We start from the raw sequence: 4,652 nt of genomic DNA, 5'->3' as shown, positions 1-4,652 counted from the left end.
AGACTCTCGTCAGGATCTTGGCTCAGCGGGACTAACTTCTCAAGTGCAGCAAGAAGCTCTTTCCATCTTCGTTCTGCGGAGGAGAACGTGACAAAAAATGTAGGCGGTCCAAGTTGCCCGATCATTGCGAATACATTTTTTTTAATCTTTTCCTTGTAGTCGGGGGACGTGCACAGCGCCTCGAAGTCTCTAAAGCCTAATCTTGAGTTGAGAATCCTCTCTATGTTTGTGTCTTCCACAACCTGCCTTGCAGTTAGCACTGCACCTCCTAGCTTTCCCTTGCGCATTCGCATCCAAACAGAGGAAGCAACTTGTTGTGACATGATTTTGATAGACTTGAAAAATAAATTCTCGATGTCCAGGGCGAATCTTCTATCGACGTTTAGGAGCTCCCACTTTGCGATCGTTTGATAATCTTTGGTTGCGGCCTCCCTATATCTTCTAGGGGACCCGAAGAAAAGAGTTGGGAAGCTCAACTTCTCGCAATACTCGTCCGTGAAGATGCTCAACAGTGAATTTCCCTCGCAAGGCGCAACATGAAGAATCTTGCCATTGTAGTCGACAACCTATGCCGCACTTGTGACTCCATGAAGCATGACATCAGTCTGATCATCCTCAAGCTCAACATCGTGCGTATTGTCGTTAAGAGTATTTGCAGGAGCCATACTTAGACTGGAAAGGTGTGCAAGCCACCTGTCGTTGATGGTGACACCTTCTCGTGTGTAGAGTGGTGTGGACATCAATGTAGTGGTTGCACGCATTGTGAGCAGGGGTCGCACAACACCGCTTAGGTAACATCTATCGTACTCGAGTTTCCGTTTGATGCCCACAATGACAAAAGCCTCATCCTCAATGAAGCGAGGCAGCACAGCCTGGCTCTTCTCCAAGTTGGCAAGCACATTGACAACACTACCTCTAAGCCCATACTGACCATCATACGTCAGTTCACGTATCTTGGTGAAGGGAATACGAATGGAGACCAAGCGTGTCTCTACGAGGTTTAGATCTGACACGAAGGGAAGCGTTGGATTGAACCCTGTCTCTTGCAAGCTCCACAGGCGGTTGCTATTGCTTGTCAAGTGTTTCTTGCACTGGTTGCAGACGTACACATCCACATAGCGTCTTCGCTTCCTTGAAGTGGATTCCACAACTGAAGGTAGAAGCTGACGTGTTAGCTGGCAGCGGAAAAGCAAGCGTCCACATTTTTCGCAAGGTGTAATGGGCTTGTCCTTGATGCTTTTGTTGTATCTCTTAATCGCCTTGCTCAACCTGGCATGGGTGCGTCGTATCTAAGCACCGGTGACCAAGCCCTTCTTGCTCTTCAGGCGTGAAAGCTTGCATTTCACGGCCCGGGTTGTGTGCAACGTGTGTGGGTGTTTGGCTTGGAACATGCGGACGACCTCAATATCTGGCAAAGCCTCATGCAACAAGGATAGTTGATGCAAAGTGGCCACCTCATCTTCTTTCCATCGAACACGTGCACGGCTTGAGCACGTTGTGAAGGTGGGAAGGTATGTGATGCCGTTGCTTGTTTCGGAGAGCAGAATGCCCTTTGCAAGAAATGGTTTCGATGGCATCCACAAGATGATTTTTCTCACGCTTCCATTTCTTTTCAAATACACTTTTAACCTACAAGTCCCAAAGCGAGCGAAGGCCGTTAATATGTCGAGGCTAAGGGCAAGTGAGTTGGTGCATGTTGAATACAAAGACGAGAATTTTGTGACTGTCATTGCGCTAGTGGCCCCATCAGTACAGAAGAAGAGGCATGCACCCGGGACAGCATGTCTATCATGAAAGAAGGTCTAAAACAAGTCGTTGAGCAAATTTGATCTAAGGTCATGCGGTGCACCTGTTGAGTTTTGGAGATAGTGTAGCACGAGGAAGATGTCTGAATTGTTCGGAAACTGTGCCGCAAAAATGCTATAGACATCGTGTTCGGCCAAGTGAGTCATTGGAAAGACACACAAAGATTGTAAACATTAAGTTAGCTTGTGTGTTTGTTTGTGTACGTGTGTTAGAGAGAGAGAGAGAGAGAGAGAGAGAGAGAGAGAGAGAGAGAGAGAGAGAGAGAGAGAGAGAGAGAGAGAGAGAGAGAGAGAAAGTCTGTGCTTTGGAAGGTTGAAAAGATGGAGAGGAAGGAAGAGTAGAGAGCGAGTTATGGAGAGACACCACGGACTTTCTTCTGAAACGGGATATACAATGGACAAGCCAAAATTTAGTTCATCGATTGTAGAGGGGTCTAGGTAAGGAAGGATAGTTATTCGTGGTGAAAGGCCAAAAGCTATTCAAATACATGCTCTCAAAGCATCTAGGTTTCCAACCGAGGAGTGAAAGATATCATAGACCCATTTGTGTCAATTTTGAACACACCCTCGACAACAGATGTCGATAAAATATCCCTTGCCTCTGGAATGCTCTCCATGTACACCTCCTTGAAGCTCCTTGGCAAGCCCAGAAGACGATCCACCATAGATCCTGACACTTGAACTGCCACAACACGTCTGTCAATGCTGCTTCGAATCTGTGTCTCCAGTCTGAGCGTCGTGTTGATGACGTGATCTTTATCACAAAGAGAACAAAACAGTCGGCCTTCAACCTTCTTCACCTTCGGTGAGTCACAAACTAAGCACTGGGAATGCAAGAGAGCTCTATTGAAGTTCACAAAGCGCAAAGTACCCACAACGTACAAAAAAAAACAAACGTGTAAAGACCACTAAAGATGTCTTCATCCGGTTGAGTGCAAACCATGCAAAGTCACCTCTCTATTGTAGCCGAGAGTCTCACACTATCTATGAAATGCTATAGTCAATTCTTCCTTCAAACGTGATCCTCGCACGGGGGCCAAAGTTGTGACATCTAGAACAGACAATGTGTGCACCTTGCCAACAAAGAGGCCAATATTCCTAGCCACAAACATAATCATGTCCTCCCTAGCCATCTGGGCCATGACCCGATCGTACTCTTGCTTTCGAGAGTTGACAAAGCTGACCTACATATGACAAAAGGTTTGTCAATATCGAAAGAAAGAAATGTTGAAGCCAATGCTTCTGATACGTAAAACTGCTTTGTCGTATGGGGTCGGGCCATCAGCAACAACCAAATCCCCAAATGTAGTACCAATTCTTTGATGGAAATTACGACTTTTCAGGACAACAAACGCCAGTGTCGCTAAGGGCGGACGTGGGCTAGTAGTCTCAGAAATTGCAGCGTCATCAAGAAATGTGCTTATCTTGGTGTAATGGGAATGGCCTATGAACTTAGAGAATAGCGGAATTTAGAGTGAGCAATTTTGAGAGCATAGAGGGTGAACTTAATTGGTAGTAGCAACTCTATCATAACACTTAATTAACTAGGCATGAACAATACTTTTACAAGAGAGAGAGTATAGAGAATATGACAACAGTTGAGGACCGGATTTATGTGGAGCCGGTCCCCCCTCCAAAAGGCATTTGTATTATAGATTCTCTCATTAAGAGAGACTTGGTACAATACAATCTTTGTGTTCCTTGAGACCTCCTTGGCAATATGGAGATAGAAGGTTCACACACCAAGCTTTTGCATAATCTCAACAATCAATCTTAGCTTGATAACAATCAAGAACTTGTGAACATCATTAATCTTTGTGTTCCCTAAATCATTTGAGTGCATGAAGATGTATACTTTTATGCATCAACTTGTGCTTAAAGCAATAATTAATCTACCTTGCAATACAATTAATCTACTTGCAATAAACCATTAGCCTTCTTGCAATAAGCATAACATGCACTTGTAGAAAGCATTAACTATCCCAAGCCTCAATCCCAAGACCTCAAACACCTTCGAAGGTGGAGAGAGCTAGCAGGGAATGAGGGTAGGGAAGAGGAAGAAGAAACATTTCATAGGAGAAAGAATTAGTTCCTCACTTATCATACTCTTGTTGCTAGCATACATAATAGCATAGTAATGGAGAAGAAGAAGATGGCAAGCTTAAGCATTGAAGCATAGCTCTTGGTTGGATTTGCATTCCATAGCCAAGAGAGTTGGTGTAGGCTCTCAACTTCTCCAGGAGCTTCGAGAAGGAGATGGAGCTCTTGCACTTTGCATAGCACCCCATGAGAGTGTTTGTGAGTGTGTGTGGGTGAGTATACCCCCTAAGCAACCCCCTAGCTTGCTTGGGTCGACCCCCCCTTGTAGCTCATGCTTGAAGCTCATTGGACCCCTCCAGGCCTAGCCAATCACAAGCAGGAGCCATTACAAGCAATAGGGGTAGCCTTGGGACAAGTGTCCCCCTTTCCCCTTTGAGAGAGAGGACTTGATAAATGCAAAATCAATTAATTAAATATCCTAAATTATCATTGGACCCCTTGGGTGGCCAACCAATAGGCTTCAGGCACACCATGAGGGCAACATGAGGAGGAACTTGACAAGTGTCCTTGCTGCCTCTTCAAGCTGGGGTTTCCCTTGTGTGTGTGTGTGTGTGTGTGTGTGTGTGTGTTCTCTCTCATCCCCCCCCTTGTAGGCTCGCCCCCCTCCTTGTAGGGATCTTTTTGACTTTGGATGAGCAAGTCCCTTAGTCATCAAGCATGACAAAGCACTTGAACTAGGGGGTGTTCCCACAAGCATCTCAAGGCACCTCAAGCACCTTAATCATGTAGCAAGTGAAGCACCTCAAG

At 45.5% G+C, this 4,652-nt stretch overlaps 1 pseudogene; it reads right to left on the bottom strand.

Moving 5' to 3' along the window:
* Window positions 1-566: 566 nt before the first annotated feature.
* Window positions 567-1,952, bottom strand: LOC147440593 (uncharacterized; annotated as a pseudogene).
* Window positions 1,953-4,652: the final 2,700 nt, after the last annotated feature.

Source organism: Adiantum capillus-veneris, chromosome 15 (genome assembly GCF_014529385.1).
Source record: "Adiantum capillus-veneris isolate H3 chromosome 15, ASM1452938v2, whole genome shotgun sequence".
Taxonomy (NCBI): domain Eukaryota; kingdom Viridiplantae; phylum Streptophyta; class Polypodiopsida; order Polypodiales; family Pteridaceae; genus Adiantum; species Adiantum capillus-veneris.
Note: the sequence above shows the minus strand (reverse complement) of the source record. Positions and strands in the feature narration are given on the sequence as shown.